Source organism: Cherax quadricarinatus, chromosome 21 (genome assembly GCF_038502225.1).
Source record: "Cherax quadricarinatus isolate ZL_2023a chromosome 21, ASM3850222v1, whole genome shotgun sequence".
Classification (NCBI taxonomy): domain Eukaryota; kingdom Metazoa; phylum Arthropoda; class Malacostraca; order Decapoda; family Parastacidae; genus Cherax; species Cherax quadricarinatus.
Window position 1 is genome coordinate 16938826 of NC_091312.1, and position 23883 is coordinate 16962708.

Below are 23883 nucleotides of genomic sequence, written 5' to 3' on the forward strand. Positions count from 1 at the left end.
GGTAATGTTATGGTAATGTTATGGTAATGTTATGGTAATGTTATGGTAATGTTATGGTAATGTTATGGTAATGTTATCGTAATGTTATCGTAATGTTATCGTAATGTTATGGTAATGTTATGGTAATGTTATGGTAATGTTATCGTAATGTTATCGTAATGTTATCGTAATGTTACCGTAATGTTATCGTAATGTTATGGCAATGTTATGGTAATGTTATGGTAATGTTATGGTAATGTTATCGTAATGTTATGGTAATGTTATGGTAATGTTATGGTAATGTTATGGTAATGTTATCGTAATGTTATCGTAATGTTATCGTAATGTTATGGTAATGTTATCGTAATGTTATGGTAATGTTATGGTAATGTTATGGTAATGTTATCGTAATGTTATCGTAATGTTATGGTAATGTTATGGTAATGTTATGGTAATGTTATGGTAATGTTATCGTAATGTTATGGTAATGTTATGGTAATGTTATGGTAATGTTATGGTAATGTTATCGTAATGTTATGGTAATGTTATCGTAATGTTATGGTAATGTTATCGTAATGTTATGGTAATGTTATGGTAATGTTATGGTAATGTTATGGTAATGTTATCGTAATGTTATGGTAATGTTATCGTAATGTTATGGTAATGTTATGGTAATGTTATCGTAATGTTATCGTAATGTTATCGTAATGTTATGGTAATGTTATGGTAATGTTATGGTAATGTTATCGTAATGTTATGGCAATGTTATCGTAATGTTATGGTAATGTTATCGTAATGTTATGGTAATGTTATGGTAATGTTATGGTAATGTTATGGTAATGTTATGGTAATGTTATGGTAATGTTATGGTAATGTTATCGTAATGTTATGGTAATGTTATGGTAATGTTATGGTAATGTTATGGTAATGTTATGGTAATGTTATGGTAATGTTATGGTAATGTTATCGTAATGTTATCGTAATGTTATGGTAATGTTATGGTAATGTTATCGTAATGTTATGGTAATGTTATGGTAATGTTATCGTAATGTTATCGTAATGTTATGGTAATGTTATCGTAATGTTATCGTAATGTTATGGTAATGTTATGGTAATGTTATGGTAATGTTATGGTAATGTTATCGTAATGTTATCGTAATGTTATCGTAATGTTATGGTAATGTTATGGTAATGTTATGGTAATGTTATGGTAATGTTATGGTAATGTTATGGTAATGTTATGGTAATGTTATGGTAATGTTATGGTAATGTTATGGTAATGTTATGGTAATGTTATGGTAATGTTATGGTAATGTTATCGTAATGTTATGGTAATGTTATCGTAATGTTATGGTAATGTTATCGTAATGTTATGGTAATGTTATGGTAATGTTATGGTAATGTTATGGTAATGTTATGGTAATGTTATCGTAATGTTATGGTAATGTTATGGTAATGTTATCGTAATGTTATCGTAATGTTATCGTAATGTTATGGTAATGTTATGGGAATGTTATGGTAATGTTATGGTAATGTTATCTTAATGTTATTTTAATGTTATGGTAATGTTATGGTAATGTTATCGTAATGTTATCGTAATGTTATGGTAATGTTATCGTAATGTTATCGTAATGTTATGGTAATGTTATGGTAATGTTATGGTAATGTTATGGTAATGTTATCGTAATGTTATCGTAATGTTATCGTAATGTTATGGTAATGTTATGGTAATGTTATGGTAATGTTATGGTAATGTTATGGTAATGTTATCGTAATGTTATGGTAATGTTATGGTAATGTTATGGTAATGTTATGGTAATGTTATGGTAATGTTATGGTAATGTTATGGTAATGTTATGGTAATGTTATGGTAATGTTATCGTAATGTTATGGTAATGTTATCGTAATGTTATGGTAATGTTATGGTAATGTTATGGTAATGTTATGGTAATGTTATGGTAATGTTATCGTAATGTTATGGTAATGTTATGGTAATGTTATCGTAATGTTATCGTAATGTTATCGTAATGTTATGGTAATGTTATGGGAATGTTATGGTAATGTTATGGTAATGTTATCTTAATGTTATTTTAATGTTATGGTAATGTTATGGTAATGTTATGGTAATGTTATGGTAATGTTATCGTAATGTTATGGTAATGTTATCGTAATGTTATGGTAATGTTATGGTAATGTTATGGTAATGTTATCGTAATGTTATGGTAATGTTATGGTAATGTTATGGTAATGTTACCGTAATGTTATCGTAATGTTATCGTAATGTTATCGTAATGTTATGGTAATGTTATGGTAATGTTATCGTAATGTCATCGTAATGTTATCGTAATGTTATCGTAATGTTATCGTAATGTTATCGTAATGTTATCGTAATGTTATCGTAATGTTATCGTAATGTTATCGTAATGTTATGGTAATGTTATCGTAATATTATCGTAATGTTATGGTAATATTATGGTAATGTTAAGGTAATGTTATGGTAATGTTATGGTAATGTTATGGTAATGTTATGGTAATGTTATGGTAATGTTATGGTAATGTTATCGTAATGTTATGGTAATGTTATGGAAATGTTATGGTAATGTTATGGTAATGTTATGGTAATGTTATGGTAATGTTATGGTAATGTTATGGTAATGTTATGGTAATGTTATGGTAATGTTATGGTAATGTTATGGCAATGTTATCGTAATGTTATCGTAATGTTATCGTAATGTTATGGTAATGTTATCGTAATGTTATGGTAATGTTATCGTAATGTTATGATAATGTTATGGTAATGTTATCGTAATGTTACGGTAAAGTTATCGTAATGTTGCGATAAAGTTATCGCAATGTTACTGTAGTTATGGTAATGTTACGGTAATGTTATCCCTCTTTTGTTACGTGAGTGACGTTCTTTTTAGGCTCATCTGCTGACATTTTTCACTTTCAAATATCTGTTATATTCGTTGCTTCCACACTACTCTCTTCCCTTGTGACTTCCATGTTTTCCTTCTCTATTTATCTAATTACTCTTATCCGCTTCCTCTTCTCTCCATTCACTTTCAATTAACTTTTTTTTTCACATTCTTCCTAGTTTCTTTAACTGTGTCAGCTTCTAACAGCAACTGTGAGAAATTTCACCTGAAATCTAATTTATGTGGTTATACTTCCGTATATACAGTGTATACCAGGTATACTCCAGGTACTCTAGCTGACATATACACCCGATGAATAACAAAGAAGGCACAATACCGTGACTGGAACGATACACAAATAACCCGCACATAAGAGAGAGAAGCTTACGACGACGTTTCGGTCCAAGTCGGACCGAAACGTCGTCGTAAGCTTCTCTCTTTTATGTGCGGGTTATTTGTGTATATACACCCGATGTAGTGCTGGTCGCCAGGGATGTGTGGTACAACTGTCTCAAACATACTGCTGTTTACCTTTCTTACAGTCCCGTCTACAGATTCATTAAGACACATTACAGAATCAGTTTTTATCTGGAAAAAGTTTTTCTGTGTTAAAGCCTTTCTATAAACTACGTCACGCTAAAGCTCTGCACGAAGGAATGAGTTGTTCCAGTCTAAGCTTTCTTGTTGTAGCGTTCGTGTTGTCTTCACTGTCTATCACCAGGATACAAATATTTACAAACAATCACAGCGACATCACACACCCTTGTATGCGATAAAATCACAGTAAACAGGTGACATCACAATATGCAAAAAAAAAAAACACACAATGAAAAAATAGTGAACTTCCGAGCGCTTTCGCTTGATAATGTGAGACATCACGAAACCTCTTGGAGGTACACTAATTTATTTTTCACTGTGGTTGTTTTGGACACCCTTGTATATGTCTAATTCTTCCCTGTGAACCATTTCACATCCCTTCTTCCCTACACACTCTAACCTGTGTCTCACACCCTTCGTAGCTTCCGTCTACAACAGCCTTCAGCTACTTACCTCCTGTTTCATACATTTGCTACACCTGCCACATCGCTCCCTCATCTACCCCCATTACACGTGTTTGCCAAATACATCTCAGCAACTCACACTTCCTCTCCCTCCTCCGAGCACTGCTCACTGACATGCTTCAGTGTAACCATTGGAACCTCACGGTCTCTTTCACGCGTAAGCCCGCTGAGTTTTTTCTAATCTTGCTTCGAATGTTTTTATTCACTCTCTTAGTCACTATACAACTCTGCTACGTACTGTTTCCTGTAGACTTAGTTGCTATGGACACTCTGCTAGTTAGGTTAGGTTTAGGCTAGGCTAGGTAAGTTAGGTTTGGTTAGGATAAGTTAGGTTAGGTTAGGTTAGGTTAGGTTAGGTTAGGTTAGGTTAGGTTTGGTTAGGATAAGTTAGGTTAGATTAGGTTAGGTCAGGTTAGGTTAGGTTAGGTTTGGTTAGGGTAAGTTAGGTTAGGATACGATACGTTACACGGCTTGGCTAGGATTTTTTTAAATTATGTTAAGTTTTAAACCCATGTGGGTTATTCAGTGCAAGATGTGGTGGAGGCTTGATCGTCCGTTTGCTGAGCGTCAGACAATCGCACTTCCTATTTTTCCCTGACCTCCGCTTGGCTGATTTCATAGGACCGAAAAATTACTTAGGTGGGCTGAACTGGAATGACCTGACTAAGGGTCAGGTAGGTGGTGATGGTTGCCGATATGACGCTCTCCAGGACATAGTTCTAGCTGCTCAGTCAAATTATGTTCCAAATAGGGAAATCAGATCAAACAAAAATGATCCTAAATGGATGAACAATAAATTAAAATATCTAATTGGTCAAAAGAGAGGCATATGTAGGCAAATCAAAAGAGGAGAGGGGCAATTAAGATATCGATATATTCAGTTAAAGAGAGAACTGAAAAAGGGAATTAGAAAAGCAAAAAGAGATTATGAGGTTAAAGTTGCAAGAGAATATAAGACTAACCCAAAAGGATTCTTTCAGGTATACGGAAGTAAGATCAGGGACAAGATAGGCCCACTCAAAAGTTCCTCTGGCCAGCTCACTGACAGTGATAAGGAAATGTGTAGAATTTTTAACACATACTTCCTCTCAGTTTTTACACAGGAGGATACCAACGATATTCCAGAAATGATAAATTATATAGAGCAGGACGATAATAAACTGTGCACGATTAGGGTCACAAGTGACATGGTCCATAGGCAAACAGATAAATTAAAACCTAACAAATCCCCAGGCCCTGATGAACTGTATGCAAGGGTTCTAAAGGAATGTAAAGAGGAGCTTAGCAAACCTTCGGCTAACCTTTTCAACATATCACTACAAACTGGCATGGTGCCAGATAATTGGAAAATGGCAAATGTGATACCTATTTCCAAAGCAGGTGACAGGTCCTTAGCTTCGAACTATAGACCAATAAGACTAACCTCCATAGTGGGAAAATTTATGGAATCAATAATTGCCGAGGCAGTTCGTAGCCACCTTGAAAAGCATAAATTAATCAACGAATCTCAGCATGGTTTTACAAAGGGGCGTTCCTGCCTTACGAATTTATTAACTTTTTTCACTAAGGTATTTGAGGAGGTAGATCATGGTAATGAATATGATATTGTGTATATGGACTTCAGTAAGGTTTTTGACAGGGTCCCACATCAGAGACTATTAAGGAAAATTAAGGCACATGGAATAGGAGGGGAAATTTTTTCCTGGATAGAGGCATGATTGACAAATAGGCAGCAGAGAGTTTGCATAAATGGGGAGAAATCAGAATGGGGAAGCGTCACGAGCGGTGTTCCACAGGGGTCAGTGTGGGGCCCCCTGCTGTTCACAATCTACATAAACGACATAGATGAGGGCATAAAGAGCGACATTAGCAAGTTTGCCGATGACACCATAATAGGCCGTCGAATTCATTCTGACGAGGACATTAGAGCACTCCAGGAAGATTTAAGTAAACTGATGCAGTGGTATAAACCTTGGTAATAAATACCGACAAGAGTAAACTGATGCAGTGGTCGGAGAGGTGGAAGATGCAGTTTAATATAGACAAATGCAAAGTTCTAAATGTTGGACAGGACAATACCCATGCCACATATAAACTAAATAATGTAGATCTTAATATTACGGATTGCGAAAAAGATTTAGGAGTTCTAGTTAGCAGTAATCTGAAACCAAGACAATAGTGCATAAGTGTTCGCAATAAAGCTAATAGAATCCTTGGCTTCATATCAAGAAGCATAAATAATAGGAGTCCTCAGGTTGTTCTTCAGCTCTATACATCCTTGGTTAGGCCTCATTTAGATTATGCTGCACAGTTTTGGTCACCGTATTACAGAATGGATATAAATGCTCTGGAAAATGTACAAAGGAGGATGACAAAGTTGATCCCATGTATCAGAAACCTTCCCTATGAGGATAGACTAAGGGCCCTGAATCTGCACTCTCTAGAAAGACGTAGAATTAGGGGGAATATGATTGAGGTGTAGAAATGGAAGACAGGAATAAATAAAGGGGATGTAAATAGTGTGCTGAAAATATCTAGCCTAGACAGGACTCGCAGATTCAGGAAGGATATAGGAAAGTACTGGTTTGGTAAAAGAGTTGTGGATGAGTGGAACAAACTCCCAAGTACAGTTATAGAGGCAAGAACGTTGTGTAGCTTTAAAAATGGGTTGGATAAATACATGAGTGGGTGTGGGTGGGTGTGAGTTAGACCTGACTAGCTTGAGCTACCAGGTCGGTTGCCGTGTTCCTCCCTTAAGGCAATGTGACCTGACCTGACTAGGTTGGGTGCATTGGCTTAAGCCGGTAGGAGACTTGGACCTGCCTCACATGGGCCAGTAGGCCTGCTGCAGTGTTCTTATGTTCTTAAGTACTTACCTAGGTTGAGATAAGTTAGGTAAAGTTAGGTCAGGTTAGAATAAATTAGGTAAAGTTAGGTTCGGTTTTACCTTCTATAATGCTTACCAATCATTCCAACACTTTATCTCAACCTTGCTTATCTTATTGTAATCTTAATCTAGAAGCTAGAGGTCAGATCTCTACACCTGTCTGAATAACTAGAAGCTAGAAGACAAGCCTCTACCACTGCCTACCTAACTAGAAGCTAGAAGTCAGGTTTCTACCTCTGCCTAGTTAACTAGAAGCTAGAGGGTGGAGCTGAACCACATCTTAGACGTCAGGTGGGCGGGACCGCCAGCCCACGCCCCTTCTCACTGGCCCTCTAGAGTAGAGGTGGGCGGAGCTTGGCACTGCTGGCACCGTCATTGGCCCTCCTATACTGAACCACACATATCCTGTCTTCAGTATTGACTTCCCCTTACCCTTTGCTCCCCCTTTGGGGGGAGGGGTAAGGGCGGCGCGCGGAGGAGGGGAAAGACCTAAGGGATGGGGGCTGTCGCCCCCTTCCCTTTTACTAATTCAAAGGAATAAAAGCAGAGAGTATTATTTTGATATGATTCTTTCTAGTCTATTGTTAATACAGGTTATTTTATGCATGGTGGGGTGGCAGGGGGTGGGGCAGGTGATAGTGGGGGTGCCAGGGTGGGGGTGAAGTGCTGGGGGTTACAGTGGTGTTGGTGGATGGGGGAGAAGGAGGAGAGGCGGTGTGACCGCGCCTGTGCCGAGAGTTAAATAAATGATAGTGTGCAAGGTGGGGCCTCTGCGCACCTCCCACCATGATGGTATTGAGCGACGCAGGAGTGCCACTCTCTCTCTCTCTCTCTCTCTCTCTCTCTCTCTCTCTCTCTCTCTCTCTCTCTCTCTCTCTCTCTCTCTCTCTCTCTCTCTCTCTCTCTCTCTCTCTCTCTCTCTCTCTCTCTCTCTCTCTCTCTCTCTCTCTCTCTCTCTCTCTCTCTCTCTCTCTCTCTCTCTCTCACATAAAGGCAAAGCTAATATCCATGAGAAACAACCACCTGAAGAAAACAATTGACAATGCCTGGACTACAACAATTCACAATACCAGGATTACAACAATTCACAATATCTGGAGTACAACAATTCACAATTCCAGTTCTACAACAATTCACAATATCTGGGTTACAACAATTCACAATACCAGGGCTACAATAATTCACAATATCTGGACTACAACAATTCACAAAAGACAATTTTTCAAAGGAAAATTCTTCAGATCCACTCGCAAAAAATAATGTGACAGGAGGGTGAGGGCTGGAGGAGTAAAACAGGGAGCTGGAGGAGTAAAACAGGGAGCTGGAGGAGTAAAACAGGGAGCTGGAGGAGTAAAACAGGGAGCTGGAGGAGTAAAACAGGGGGCTGCAGAAGTATAACAGGGGGCTGGAGGAAGGAAACGGGAATCTGGAGGAGTAAAACAGGGGGCTGTGAGTATCGGTTCCATAGTCAGACTATGGAACTGAACTTCTCCAGGCTGAGGGACTGACAACCTTAAATCTACAACTTCAAGAGTGATGATGGACTGATTACATCGTCTTCACATCTCTACTGCTCCTGCCTACTTTCTGTACTCGACTGACGAAGCCTACTGTGTAGGCGAAACGTTCCGGAATAAAGTTGCCTAACTGTTGCATATGTGTCTTACCTACCAAAACAGGGGGCTGGAGGAAGAAAACGGAGGGCTGGAAGGGTAAAACAGGGGGCTGGAGGAGTAAAACAAGGGGCTGGAGGAGTAAAACAAGGGGCTGGAGGAGTAAAACAGGAGGCTGGAGGAATAAAATAGGGGCTGTAGGAAGACAATATGGGGCTGGAGGAATAAAATAGGGGCTGTGGGAAGACAATATGGGGCTGGAGGAAGAAACAAGGGGCTGGAGAAGTAAAACAGGGGCTTGAAGAGTAAAACAGGGGGCTGTGGGAGTAAAACAATGGACTGGAGGAATAAAAGAGGGGGCTGGAGGAAGAAAACAAGGGACTGGAAGAGGAAAGAAGTGGCGAAAGGAGAAAAGGAGGGTGGGAGGAGGAAAGGAGGGGTGGGAGGAGGAAAGGAGGGGTGGGAGGAGGAAAGGAGAGGTGGGAGGAGGAAAGGAGGGGTGGGAGGAGGAAAGGAGAGGTGGGAGGAGGAAAGGAGGGTGGGAGGAGGAAAGGAGGGGTGGGAGGAGGAAAGGAAGGGTGGGAGGAGGAAATGGTTGACATAAACACAAGATGGCCGCTTCGTGTTGATGCTGCGGGAGGTGTATTGTCCTCTGGTGTGTTGTCCTCTGGTGTGTTGTCCTCTGGTGTGTTGTCCTCTGCAGTGTTGTTCTCTGTAGTGCTGTCCTCTGCTGTGTTGTTCTCTGCTGTGTTGTCCTCTGCTGTGTTGTCCTCTGCAGTGTTGTCCTCTGCAGTGTTGTTCTCTGCAGTGTTGTCCTCTGCAGTGTTGTTCTCTGCAGTGTTGTTCTCTGCTGTGTTGTCCTCTGCAGTGTTGTCCTCTGCAGTGTTGTCCTCTGCTGTGTTGTCCTCTGCAGTGTTGTCCTCTGCAGTGTTGTCCTCTGCAGTGTTGTCCTCTGCTGTGTTGTCCTCTGCAGTGTTGTCCTCTGCAGTGTTGTCCTCTGCTGTGTTGTCCTCTGCAGTGTTGTCCTCTGCAGTGTTGTCCTCTGCAGTGTTGTCCTCTGCAGTGTTGTCCTCTGCAGTGTTGTCCTCTGCAGTGTTGTCCTCTGCTGTGTTGTCCTCTGCAGTGTTGTCCTCTGCAGTGTTGTCCTCTGCTGTGTTGTCCTCTGCAGTGTTGTCCTCTGCTGTGTTGTCCTCTGCTGTGTTGTCCTCTGCAGTGTTGTCCTCTGCAGTGTTGTCCTCTGCAGTGTTGTCCTCTGCAGTGTTGTCCTCTGCTGTGTTGTCCTCTGCAGTGTTGTCCTCTGCAGTGTTGTCCTCTGCAGTGTTGTCCTCTGCAGTGTTGTCCTCTGCAGTGTTGTTCTCTGCAGTGTTGTCCTCTGCAGTGTTGTCCTCTGCAGTGTTGTCCTCTGCTGTGTTGTCCTCTGCAGTGTTGTCCTCTGCTGTGTTGTCCTCTGCAGTGTTGTCCTCTGCTGTGTTGTCCTCTGCAGTGTTGTCCTCTGCTGTGTTGTCCTCTGCAGTGTTGTCCTCTGCAGTGTTGTCCTCTGCAGTGTTGTCCTCTGCAGTGTTGTCCTCTGCTGTGTTGTCCTCTGCAGTGTTGTCCTCTGCAGTGTTGTCCTCTGCAGTGTTGTTCTCTGTAGTGCTGTCCTCTGCAGTGTTGTCCTCTGCAGTGTTGTCCTCTGCAGTGTTGTCCTCTGCAGTGTTGTCCTCTGCAGTGTTGTTCTCTGCTGTGTTGTCCTCTGCAGTGTTGTCCTCTGCAGTGTTGTCCTCTGTAGTGTTGTTCTCTGCAGTGTTGTTCTCTGCAGTGTTGTCCTCTGCAGTGTTATCCTCTGCAGTGTTGTCCTCTGCAGTGTTGTCCTCTGCAGTGTTGTCCTCTGCAGTGTTGTCCTCTGTAGTGTTGTCCTCTGCTGTGTTGTCCTCTGCAGTGTTGTCCTCTGCAGTGTTGTCCTCTGCAGTGTTGTCCTCTGCTGTGTTGTCCTCTGTAGTGTTGTCCTCTGTAGTGTTGTCCTCTGCAGTGTTGTCCTCTGCAGTGTTGTCCTCTGCAGTGTTGTTCTCTGTAGTGTTATCCTCTGCAGTGTTGTCCTCTGCAGTGTTGTCCTCTGCAGTGTTGTCCTCTGCAGTGTTGTCCTCTGCAGTGTTGTCCTCTGTAGTGTTATCCACTGCAGTGTTGTCCTCTGCAGTGTTGTCCTCTGCAGTGTTGTCCTCTGCAGTGTTGTCCTCTGTAGTGTTGTCCTCTGTAGTGTTGTCCTCTGCAGTGTTGTTCTCTGCAGTGTTATCCTCTGCAGTGTTGTCCACTGTAGTGTTGTCCTCTGTAGTGTTGTCCTCTGTAGTGTTGTCCTCTGCAGTGTTGTCCTCTGTAGTGTTATCCTCTGCAGTGTTGTCCTCTGCAGTGTTGTCCTCTGTAGTGTTATCCTCTGCAGTGTTGTCCTCTGCAGTGTTGTCCTCTGCAGTGTTGTCCTCTGCAGTGTTGTCCTCTGCAGTGTTGTCCTCTGCAGTGTTGTCCTCTGTAGTGTTATCCTCTGCAGTGTTGTCCTCTGCAGTGTTGTCCTCTGTAGTGTTATCCTCTGCAGTGTTGTCCTCTGCAGTGTTGTCCTCTGCTGTGTTGTCCTCTGCAGTGTTGTCCTCTGCTGTGTTGTCCTCTGCAGTGTTGTTCTCTGCAGTGTTATCCTCTGCAGTGTTGTCCTCTGCAGTGTTGTCCTCTGCAGTGTTGTCCTCTGTAGTGTTGTCCTCTGCAGTGTTGTCCTCTGCAGTGTTGTCCTCTGCTGTGTTGTCCTCTGCAGTGTTGTCCTCTGCAGTGTTGTCCTCTGCAGTGTTGTTCTCTGCTGTGTTGTCCTCTGCAGTGTTGTCCTCTGCAGTGTTGTCCTCTGCAGTGTTGTTCTCTGCTGTGTTGTCCTCTGCAGTGTTGTCCTCTGCTGTGTTGTCCTCTGCAGTGTTGTCCTCTGCAGTGTTGTCCTCTGCAGTGTTGTCCTCTGCAGTGTTGTCCTCTGCAGTGTTGTCCTCTGCAGTGTTGTTCTCTGCTGTGATGTCCTCTGCTGTGTTGTCCTCTGCTGTGTTGTCCTCTGCTGTGTTGTCCTCTGCAGTGTTGTCCTCTGCTGTGTTGTCCTCTGCAGTGTTGTCCTCTGCAGTGTTGTCCTCTGTAGTGTTGTCCTCTGCAGTGTTGTCCTCTGCTGTGTTGTCCTCTGCAGTGTTGTCCTCTGCAGTGTTGTCCTCTGCAGTGTTGTCCTCTGCAGTGTTGTCCTCTGCTGTGTTGTCCTCTGCAGTGTTGTCCTCTGCAGTGTTGTCCTCTGCAGTGTTGTCCTCTGCAGTGTTGTCCTCTGCTGTGTTGTCCTCTGCAGTGTTGTCCTCTGCAGTGTTGTTCTCTGCTGTGTTGTCCTCTGCTGTGTTGTCCTCTGCTGTGTTGTCCTCTGCAGTGTTGTCCTCTGCAGTGTTGTCCTCTGTAGTGTTGTCCTCTGCAGTGTTGTCCTCTGCTGTGTTGTCCTCTGCAGTGTTGTCCTCTGCAGTGTTGTCCTCTGCAGTGTTGTCCTCTGCTGTGTTGTCCTCTGTAGTGTTGTCCTCTGTAGTGTTGTCCTCTGCAGTGTTGTCCTCTGCAGTGTTGTCCTCTGCAGTGTTGTCCTCTGCAGTGTTATCCTCTGCAGTGTTGTCCTCTGCAGTGTTGTCCTCTGCAGTGTTGTTCTCTGCAGTGTTGTCCTCTGCTGTGTTGTCCTCTGCAGTGTTGTCCTCTGCAGTGTTGTCCTCTGCAGTGTTGTCCTCTGCTGTGTTGTCCTCTGCAGTGTTGTCCTCTGCTGTGCTGTCCTCTGCAGTGTTGTCCTCTGCAGTGTTGTTCTCTGCAGTGTTATCCTCTGCAGTGTTGTCCTCTGCAGTGTTGTCCTCTGCAGTGTTGTCCTCTGCTGTGCTGTCCTCTGCAGTGTTGTTCTCTGCAGTGTTGTCCTATGCAGTGTTGTCCTCTGCAGTGTTGTCCTCTGCAGTGTTGTTCTCTGCAGTGTTGTTCTCTGCAGTGTTGTTCTCTGCTGTGTTGTCCTCTGCAGTGTTGTCCTCTGCAGTGTTGTCCTCTGCAGTGTTGTTCTCTGCTGTGCTGTCCTCTGCAGTGTTGTTCTCTGCAGTGTTGTCCTCTGCAGTGTTGTCCTCTGCAGTGTTGTCCTCTGCAGTGTTGTTCTCTGCAGTGTTGTCCTCTGCAGTGTTGTTCTCTGCAGTGTTGTCCTCTGCAGTGTTGTCCTCTGCAGTGTTGTCCTCTGCAGTGTTGTCCTCTGCAGTGTTGTCCTCTGCAGTGTTGTCCTCTGCAGTGTTGTCCTCTGCAGTGTTGTTCTCTGCAGTGTTATCCTCTGCAGTGTTGTCCTCTGCAGTGTTGTCCTCTGCAGTGTTGTCCTCTGCAGTGTTGTCCTCTGCTGTGTTGTCCTCTGCTGTGTTGTTCTCTGCAGTGTTATCCTCTGCAGTGTTGTCCTCTGCAGTGTTATCCTCTGCAGTGTTGTCCTCTGCTGTGTTGTCCTCTGCTGTGTTGTCCTCTGCTGTGTTGTCCTCTGCTGTGTTGTCCTCTGCTGTGTTGTCCTCTGCAGTGTTGTCCTCTGCAGTGTTGTTCTCTGCAGTGTTGTCCTCTGCTGTGTTGTCCTTTGCTGTGTTGTCCTCTGCAGTCTTGTCCTCTGCAGTCTTGTCCTTTGCTGTGTTGTCCTCTGCAGTCTTGTCCTCTGCTGTGTTGTCCTCTGCTGTGTTGTCCTCTGCAGTCTTGTCCTCTGCTGTGTTGTCCTCTGCAGTGTTGTCCTCTGCAGTGTTGTCCTCTGCAGTCTTGTCCTCTGCAGTGTTGTCCTTTGCTGTGTTGTCCTCTGCTATGTTATCCTCTGCAGTGTTGTCCTCTGCAGTCTTGTCCTTTGCTGTGTTGTCCTCTGCTGTGTTGTCCTCTGCTGTGTTGTCCTCTGCTGTGTTGTCCTCTGCAGTCTTGTCCTTTGCTGTGTTGTCCTTTGCTGTGTTGTCCTCTGCTGTGTTGTCCTCTGCTGTGTTGTCCTCTGCAGTCTTGTCCTTTGCTGTGTTGTCCTCTGCTATGTTATCCTCTGCTGTGTTGTCCTCTGCTATGTTGTCCTCTGCTGTGTTGTCCTCTGCAGTGTTGTCCTCTGCTGTGTTGTCCTCTGCTGTGTTGTCCTCTGCTGTGTTGTCCTCTGCAGTGTTGTCCTCTGCTGTGTTGTCCTCTGCTGTGTTGTCCTCTGCTGTGTTGTCCTCTGCTGTGTTGTCCTCTGCAGTGTTGTCCTCTGCAGTGTTGTCCTCTGCTGTGTTGTCCTCTGCAGTCTTGTCCTCTGCAGTCTTGTCCTCTGCAGTCTTGTCCTTTGCTGTGTTGTCCTTTGCTGTGTTGTCCTCTGCTATGTTATCCTCTGCTGTGTTGTCCTCTGCTATGTTGTCCTCTACTGTGATGTCCTCTGCTGTGTTGTCCTCTGCTATGTTATCCTCTGCTGTGTTGTCCTCTGCTATGTTGTCCTCTACTGTGCTGTCCTCTGCTGTGTTGTCCTCTGCTGTGTTGTCCTCTGCAGTCTTGTCCTCTGCAGTCTTGTCCTCTGCAGTCTTGTCCTTTGCTGTGTTGTCCTCTGCTATGTTATCCTCTGCTGTGTTGTCCTCTGCTATGTTGTCCTCTACTGTGATGTCCTCTGCTGTGTTGTCCTCTGCTATGTTATCCTCTGCTGTGTTGTCCTCTGCTATGTTGTCCTCTACTGTGCTGTCCTCTGCTGTGTTGTCCTCTGCTGTGTTGTCCTCTGCTGTGTCGTTCCCTGCTCTGTCTTCCTTAGCTTGTCGTCCTCTGCTGTACCGTACTCTGCTGTGTCGTCCCCTGCTGTGTTGTCCCCTGCTGTGTTGTCCCCTGCTGTGCTGTGTCGTTCCCTGCCGTGTCGTCTCCTACTGTATCATCCCCTGCTGTGTTGTCCATTTTTGTGTCATCCCATACCGTGTTGTCCTTTTATGTGTCATTCCTTGCTGTGTCGTCCCCTGCTATGTCGTCCCCTGCTCTGTCGTCCTCTGCTGTGTCGTCCCCTGCTGTGTCGTCCCCTGCTGTATCGACCTCTGCTCTTGGTGATGGTTTGCTGTGACGTACCCTGCTGTGCACCTTCCGCTGTGCATCCTCTGCTCCTGGTGGTCTGTGTTGCGTTGTCACCAGATTCTGGCTGTGTCTGCTGTGTCGTGGTCTCTCTGCAACTCGGTCATATACAGAGGTGTAAAGAGTACCTCGCTTGAGCTGTGTGCACCTCAGGGTGAAGAACTCAGCTGTACTCTCGTGAATGTACTGATGTACGGGCTTGTGGCAGTCATCCCTACGTGGGATGAAGAGGATGCTGTCGTCTGTTGCACGGAAGATTTCTGCATCTTTGCCAACTCGTTCAACAGACTCCACACAATCCCCGTTACCTTCTCAACTAGGAATACTAACCATAGCTTAGATGTAACCACAGATAGCTTCCTGAGGTTTGTGGCTTGTTTGTACTTTGTGGCTTGTTTGTACTTTGTGGCTTGCTTGAGCTTTGTGGCTTGCTTGTGCTTTGTGGCTTGCCTGAGCTTTGTGGCTTGCCTGCGCTTTGTGGCTTGCCTGCACTTTGTGGCTTGCCTGCGCTTTGTGGCTTGTTTGTACTTTGTGGCTTGCTTGTGCTTTGTGGCTTGCTTGTGCTTTGTGGCTTGCTTGTGCTTTGTGGCTTGCCTGCGCTTTGTGGCTTGCTTGTGCTTTGTGGCTTGCTTGTGCTTTGTGGCTTGCTTGTGCTTTGTGGCTTGCTTGTGCTTTGTGGCTTGTTTGTACTTTGTGGCTTGCTTGTGCTTTGTGGCTTGTTTGTACTTTGTGGCTTGTTTGTACTTTGTGGCTTGCCTGCGCTTTGTGGCTTGTTTGTACTTTGTGGCTTGCTTGTGCTTTGTGGCTTGTTTGTACTTTGTGGCTTGCCTGCGCTTTGTGGCTTGCTTGTGCTTTGTGACTTGTTTGTACTTTGTGGCTTGCTTGTGCTGTGGCTTTGTTTTACTTGTACTTGTTTGCTACTTTCTGGCTGCCTTGTCTGGCTGGAGGCCTGTATTTGCACCTTAGGCTGCTTTGCCTGGCTTCCTTTCAGGCCTATTCTGCACCCCCATGGCCTGTCTTGCATTGCTGTGACCTGCCTTGCGTATTTTGTGGCCTTGGTCTGACCCAGGCTCGTCTGCACCCCCAGGCCTGTCGCTTTGTGAGGCCTTGTCGTACTTTGTGGCCTGCCTTGTACCCCTTTAGGCTTGTTTGTACCTGTGCACGCCTGCGCCCCAGGACTTGCTTGTGCTTTCTGGCTACTTTGCATACTGTGGTACCTGCTTCGTGCTGGTTTGGCTTGCTGTACCTTTGCTGGCATAATTTCTGATGGCTATTTGTATCTATGGCCTTGTTTGTGCTTTGTATTGGCCTTGTACTTGTACCCCCTTCAGCCTGCTGCTGTGCCTGGCCTGGTCATCTATGCTGCTTTGTGCTTCAGGCTTGTGCGCCTTTGTGTCTTCAGCTGTTTCAGCTTTGTGGCTTCTTTGTAACTCTTTGTGGTTGCTTGTGCTTGTGGCTTGTTTGCACTTCAGTGGCTTTGTTTGCACCTGTGGCTGGCCTGCGCTTTCTGGCTTGTTTGTACTTTGGCTGTGCTTTGTACTTTGTGGCTTGTTTGTACTTTGTCTTGTTAGTGCTTTGCGTAGGCTTGGCCTGAGCTTGCGGCTTTGCCTGAGCTTTGTGGCTTGTTGTGCTTTGGTGGCTTGTTGAGCTTCGTCTTGCCCTGAGCTTTGTGGCTTGCTTGTGCTTTGTGGCTTGCTTGAGCTTTGTGGCTTGTCTGAGCTTTGTGGCTTGCCTGAGCTTCGTGGCTTGCCTGAGCTTCGTGGCTTGCCTGAGCTTTGTGGCTTGCTTGTGCTTTGTGGCTTGCTTGAGCTTCGTGGCTTGCCTGAGCTTTGTGGCTTGCTTGTGCTTTGTGGCTTGCTTGAGCTTCGTGGCTTGCCTGAGCTTTGTGGCTTGCTTGTGCTTTGTGGCTTGCTTGAGCTTTGTGGCTTGTCTGAGCTTTGTGGCTTGCTTGTGCTTTGTGGCTTGCTTGAGCTTTGTGGCTTGCTTGAGCTTTGTGGCTTGTCTGAGCTTTGTGGCTTGCTTGAGCTTTGTGGCTTGCTTGAGCTTTCGTGGCTTCTTGAGGGCTTTGTGGCTTGTCTGAGCTTTGTGGCTTTGCTTGAGCTTGGCTTGCTTGAGCTTTGCATTTGCTTGAGCTTCGTAGGCTTGCCTGAGCTTTGTATTGCTTGTTTCAGCTTTGGCTTGTCTGAGCTTTGTGGCTTGCTTGAGCTTTGTGGCTTGCTTGAGCTTTGTGGCTTGTCTGAGCTTTGTGGCTTGCTTGAGCTTTGTGGCTTGCTTGAGCTTCGTGGCTTGCCTGAGCTTTGTGGCTTGCTTGAGCTTTGTGGCTTGTCTGAGCTTTGTGGTTTGCTTGAGCTTTGTAGTGGCTGTCCGAGGGCCTTTGTAGGCTGCTTTGATTTGTGGTTGCTTGAGCTTCGTGGTTTGTCCTGAGCTTTGTAGGCTTGCCTTTGTGCTTTGTGGCTTGTCTGAGCTTTGTGGTTTGCTTGAGCTTTGTGGTTTGCCTGCGCTTTGTGGCTTGCTTGAGCTTCGTGGCTTGCTTGAGCTTTGTGGCTTGCCTGTGCTTTGTGGCTTGCTTGAGCTTTGTGGCTTGCCTGTGCTTTGTGGCTTTCCTGAGCTTTGTGGCTTGCCTGTGCTTTGTGGCTTTCCTGAGCTTTGTGGCTTGCCTGTGCTTTGTGGCTTGCCTGTGCTTTGTGGCTTGCTTGAGCTTTGTGGCTTGCCTGTGCTTTGTGGCTTGCCTGTGTTTTGTGGCTTGCCTGAGCTTTGTGGCTTGCCTGTGCTTTGTGGCTTTCCTGAGCTTTGTGGCTTGCCTGTGCTTTGTGGCTTTCCTGAGCTTTGTGGCTTGCCTGTGCTTTGTGGCTTGCCTGAGCTTTGTGGCTTGCCTGTGCTTTGTGGCTTGCCTGTGCTTTGTGGCTTGCCTGAGCTTTGTGGCTTGCCTGTGCTTTGTGGCTTGCCTGTGCTTTGTATTGGCCTTCCCGTGCTTTGTGGCTTGCCTGTGCTTTGTGGCTTTCCTGAGCTTTGTGGCAGGCTTCAGCCTGTGGCTTTGTTGCCTGAGCTTTGTGGCTTGCCTGTTCTTTGTGGGTTGCATGTGCTTTGTGGCTTGCCTGAGCTTTGTGGCTTGCCTGTGCTTTGTGGCTTGCCTGTGCTTTGTGGCTTTCCTGAGCTTTGTGGCTTGCCTGTGCTTTGTGGCTTGCCTGAGCTTTGTGGCTTGCCTGAGCTTTGTGGCTTGCCTGAGCCTTGTGGCTTGCCTGAGCTTTGTGGCTGCATTAGTACTTTAGGTGGCTTTGTCTCTTTGTAGGCTTTGTTTGTACTTTGTGGTTTGTTTGTACTTTGTGGCTTGTTTGTACTTGTAGGCTTGCTTGCACTTTGTGGCTTTGTTTGTACTTTGTGGCTTGCTTTGTGCTGTGGCTTGCTTGTACTTTGTGTTTGTTTGTGCTTTGTAGGTTTGTTTGCATCTTGTGGTTTGGCTTTGTACACTTGTATTTGTTTGTACTTTGTGGCTTGTTTGTACTTGTACTTTGTTTGTACTTTGCTGGCATTGTTTGTACTGGTAAATTTCCCCCGGTTTGTACATTTGTACCTTTGTACTTTGTACTTGCTTGTACTTTGTGGCTTGCTTGTACTTTGTGGCTTGTTTGTACTTTGTGGCTTGCTTGTACTTTGTGGCTTGTTTGTACTTTGTGGCTTGCTTGTACTTTGTGGCTTGCTTGTACTTTGTGGCTTGCTTGTACTTTGTGGCTTGCTTGTACTTTGTGGCTTGTTTGTACTTTGTGGCTTGCTTGTACTTTGTGGCTTGCTTGTACTTTGTGGCTTGCTTGTACTTTGTGGCTTGCTTGTACTTTGTGGCTTGCTTGTACTTTGTGGCTTGTTTGTACTTTGTGGCTTGTCTCTACAACAGCCACAGTTGTGCATAAAGACTCGTGATGCAGACCTGTGTCTTTTGATATAGACGTTTCGCCCAGTATTGTGCTTAGTTCTGAGAAAAACGTCGAGAATGAGGGCTGTGCTCTCTGCGTTAAGTATCTTCGTACCCAGTCGTTACCTCTAGTATTGAACTGTAATTTTATAAATTAGTGCCACTCGTAATTTTACAACCAGTCAACTGCAGTTTTTTTATATGTATTAAAAAATCTCGTTAACTAAATCTTAATTATCTTTTTCTATTTTTAGCTGCCATTAAAAGAGCTATGTGGTCTTAATTAATGCTAATGTAAGTCACGACTCTGGGATTTCTAATTACTGTATAATTTGTACAATGATTTAGAATAAAATTTTGAATAGCTTCGAAGGTGTAGCTTGTAGCTGGCGACCGCAAGCTTGCGGGTGCTGGGTACGGCTGTTTCGGCCACGACAACAGCGACAGCAACGTTGCGGGTGCTGGGTACGGCTGTTCCGGCCACGACAACAGCGACAGCAACGTTGCGGGTGCTGGGTACGGCTGTTCCGGCCACGACAACAGCGACCGCAAGCTTGCGGGTGCTGGGTACGGCTGTTCCGGCCACGACAACAGCGACCGCAAGCTTGCGGATGCTGGGTATGTCTATTCTGGCCATAAGGAATAAAAAGGCACAATACAGTGATAAATAGGAGAAAGGAAATTATGACGACGTTTCGGTCCGACCTGGACCATTAATTAGGTCCAAGTCGGACCGAAACATCGTCAAAAATTTCTTTCTCCTATGTACGGATTAGTTGTGCATTAGTCCGGCCACGACAACAGCGGCTCCTGGCTCACAGGTGCTGAGAATGGCGGTTCCCGCCACGATAGTAGGTACAGAACCCAGGTTTGGCTACTGTTTTTGGGGTCACGTACAGGGCCACGGAGGCGTTAAACCCCGGAATATCCTTCAGCTATAGTTTCCCCCCTGGGTGAGCCCGTAAAACTCGGCCAAGGAGACTGACTGACTACCTTATGCAAATGGTTTATCTGTGAGGTCGGTCAAGGTGACGGGTCACCTGCCAGGCTAGTCATCCCATCTCAAGCTGGATTTATTATGAGAGGTGCGGGTGAGGTTGGTTTAGTGAGAAGGATGTATAGTAGGAACGAGTGTTGAGGAGGCGTAGGTGAGGTGGATTTAGTTAATCCACCATTTTCAATTATTATTAATAATGTTGGTAGAATTACCTGCAATATATTAGGTTAATGGAAACAAGAGCAAATAATGCAAGATTTTGATGTGCCATTTGCCTAGTGGAGGGAATGTCTCAATAAAAGGCTGTAAACTAAGTAACTTTTTAATGTTTATTTTGCTTTGAACTGAAGAGAGAGATGAGTATTGTGCGGCATTATTTTTTTCTGTTACAGTTCTGGGCTTAACTAGTGTGACTGCAAAAGAAGAGGCAGGCAATTGTGCAGTGTGAGTTAGACGTGACTAGCTCATGCTACTAGGTCAGTTGCCATGCTCCTTCCTTAGTGAACAGGACCTGACCTGACTATCGTAAGGCATTGGCTTAAGCCGGTAGGTGAGTTGGACCTGCCTCGCAAGGGCCTACTGGTCCATGCGAGGCGGATTCCTTCTTTCTTATGTTCTTATTTCCTCGACAGATGATGATGCTTGTGTGAGTAGACCCCTCAAGGAAAGTTCCTTGACGCTAGTGAGGGGCTCTTGATCTAGGGAATTGGATCTGTGCTCCAATTCCCTGAGCTGAGCCTGAATACCTTCCATCCCCCCCCCAACAGGTGCTGTATAATCCTACGGGTTTAGCGCTTCCCCATGATTATAACTGTGTGAGTGGAGGAGGAGTAAGAGTAGCGGCCTCAGTGTGACGTGTGTTCTGTCCATGTGGAAAAATGAACTCAAATGCGGTATAATGCGATCCTTTATTGACAACGTTTCGCCCATACAGTGGACTTTATGCATTTGTGTTTAGTTTTCAACCTCGTCGGTATTTGATACCATTTGTCTTCACCGTTCTGTCGAGGTCTCGACCTTTCCCTATCCGCACCACTGGTGAGGGACTACTGAGAAAGAGTCTTCCCCTCTCCATGAGGAACTGTTGAGAAGCAGTCTTCCCTTTCCACACCACTGGTGAGGAACTGTTGAGGAAGAATCACGAGAAGTCGTTGTACTCTACTATACCCAAAGACACAACCTAACGTTATATTTTATATTTGTGGGCTCTGGTGGCCTGGTGGCTAACGCTCTCGCTTCACACGGCGAGGGTCTGGGTTCGATTCCCAGCCAGGGTAGAAGCATTGGGCGTGTTTCTTTCCACCCGTTGTCTATGTTCCCCATCAGTAAAATGGGTACCTGGGTGTTAGTCGACTGGTGTGGGTCGCATCCTGGGACACCGACCTAATTTGCCCGACATGCGGAGCATAACAAGCGGCTTTCTATGTAGCAGTATGTCATTGTTGTCAGCTAGGACTGTATACCTTGTATATGTACTTGTAGTAAATAAAGATATTATTATTATTATTATTATTATTATTATTATTATTATTATTATTATTATTATTATTATTATTATTATTATTATTATTATTATTATAGTTGGCGTCTTTAAATAATATATATTAGTTACCCCTTCTTCCTCACTTTCTATTATACTGCCCAGAAAATTTACTGCAGAATAGTGAGTTAGGATCTCTGATTATTATTATGTTTTCTCCATAGTTTACAATTTGTGTTTGTATATGTTTAGATTTAATGCTCCTGAGGAATACTGGGTGAGTATGAATAAGTTTGAACCTTAGGTAAACATGAATCTTGGGTGAGTATGAACCTTGGGTGACGAATTGCACACTACACAATACACAAATAACCCGCAAATATTATTATTATTATTATAATCAAGGGGGAAGCGCTAAACCCGGAAGATTATACAGCGCCTGGGGGGGGGGGATGTGGAAGGCATTCAGGCTTAATTCGGGGAACTGGAGCACAGATCCAATTCCCTAAATCAAGAGCCCCTCACCAACATCAAGGAACCTTCCTTGAGGGGTAACCCGCAAATAGAAGAGAGGAGCTTACGACGACGTTTCGGTCCGACTTGAACCATTTACAAAGTCACACTAACGAAAAGGAGAGCAGGATGGGAATATATAGGCAGGAGGTGGTAGTAGTAGTAGTAGTAGTGGAGGGAAGGAAGTAGTAGCGGGGAGGTGGTAAGAGTAGGAGGGGCCAGTCAAATACTAAGAAAGAGAAGCAAGAACACCGAGGTGGGGGGAAACAAATAAATAAAAAGGAACAAATACACAGGGCAGAAGAAAGAAAACCCAAAGGAGAAAAAGGAAAGGTGAAGAGGGAGAAGAAGAAAAAAAAGGAGGAATCAGGTTAGGTCACGAGTGTTTTGAAGTTTGGAGCATTTTACAATGTAGTGGGAGAGGAAGACATCTACAGAGACGAAGCCACGACTAAGATTCATACAAGGAAAGTTGTGTATAAAGGAGGATTCAACCAGACGGCGACTGTTAAAGTTGGAAGTAGGGAAGACAGTTTTAGCAGAAGACCAGTCAATAGGATGGCTGTGATCTCTGACGTGACAGAAAAGAGCATTGTTAGTGTCGGCAAGCCTAACACTATTTTCGTGCTCCCTAAGTCTGTCTGCACATTTGTCTAAGTCATCAATTTGTCGGTTTTCTGAATCATTTATCTACAACCCTGAGTCAACATAAACCTTGGGTGGCAATAAACCATGGGTTAGTATAAACCTTGGGTAAATATAAACCATGGGTTAGTCTAAACTTTGGGAGAACATAAACTGTGGAGAAATTTTCTCCAGGAGGGGGCATCAGCCTCCTTCAGCCCCTTTCAGCTCCTTTCAGCCCTGAGGGGCCCAGCCCTCTCAGAAGGGGCAAGCATCTTGTTTACTGCTACAGCGAGTAATTGATCCCAGATGCAGTACCAGTATGTGACGTGGTCAAGCGACCGCCGCTCCTTGCAAGAGTCCAGTGTTGCAAAGTGTAATTTAATAAAAGACAGTCCATCTCTTACCTTAGCAGGACAATTAAGGAAAATCCTGCTCCCACTTTATTACCATGGTAAAGATAGTGTACGTTGTTGTCTATGCTTAAGACAGCAAGAATCAAACATTCTGCTTTGCTTCATGGAGGAAGTGGCAAGGAAGCAAAAAGTACTAGGTCAGCTTTTCCTTTATGTGCTATGGGTAGTGACTCTACTGAGAGTGACACTGACACCAGGATAACCAACAAAGAACACTGATCCGTGCGTTAGTGTGAGCAAAGTGTCTCACAAAACACAATAAACACTTACAGAGAAGTGTGATCAGCTTCTTTAGTGATAAGACTGTGAACAACAAAGACAAATCTTGTGGAACATAGTGTACCAGTGTGCGTATTCCTAGACTATGGAAGACGTGGACATCCAAGGACACTTCAGCTTCTATCAAGTCACCGATACCTGTCGAAGGTGTGAAGAACACCATAGCTCACGCTACAAGAGCAATGTGGGTTATAGATTTCTTGTAGAACGGGGGACTGCGCAGTTCTTGAGTCACAAGGAGTTTGTAATCAATCTATAGTCGACAGTGAGGTGCGGACTTTTGAGTCCACACAAGTACGTAAGTCAGCCATCAGTGAATGAAATATGCTGACATAACACCCCCTAGGGGTAATCTATCTTACAAAATATAATTAATTTCAGCCCGTTGAGAAGTGATCTTCGACAGCTTCTCAAGACCTCGTCTGCAGGGGCGGCTGTGCAGGCGATGAGCTGTCTTTCTAAGCTAAGTTTTCCCTATATTTAAACTATAAACTTAGCTGGTAAACCATTTCTCAACATAAACCTTGGGTGAATATAAACATTGGGTAAACATAAACCTTGGGTTAGTATAAACTTTGGGTGAACATAAACCTTGGTTTAGTATAAACCTTGGGTGAACATAAACCTTGGTTTAGTATAAACCTTGAGTAAACATAAACCTTGGGTTAGTATAAACTTTGAGTAAACATAAACCTTGGTTTACTATAAACTTTAGGTGAACATAAACCTTGGTTTAGTATAAACCTTGACTTACAATACAGGTGAGTATACATGTATCCCGGAAATTCCAGACCTGGAATAAAGATTATTTTTATCAAAATATTTTCAGATTAGTTCTTATATATATTAAAGAATGGAAATAATGTGTTTTAATTTTATTAAATCTGCAAAGATATATAAATGTTGTATCAACTCTTATGTTTAGTCTGTAAAACGTAAAAAATATATCTACTATCGTTATGTTATGTGAAAGACGTATTATGTAGCCGTTGTTAAACCTGAAACAAACCAGAGAAGAACCTTATTAGTTATTAGGAATGATGGTGTTGTTAGTGGCATGTGAGTTGTTGTTAGGAATGATGTTGTTAGTGGCATGTGAGTTGTTGTTAGGAATGATGTTGTTAGTGGCAGGTGAGTTGTTGTTAGGAA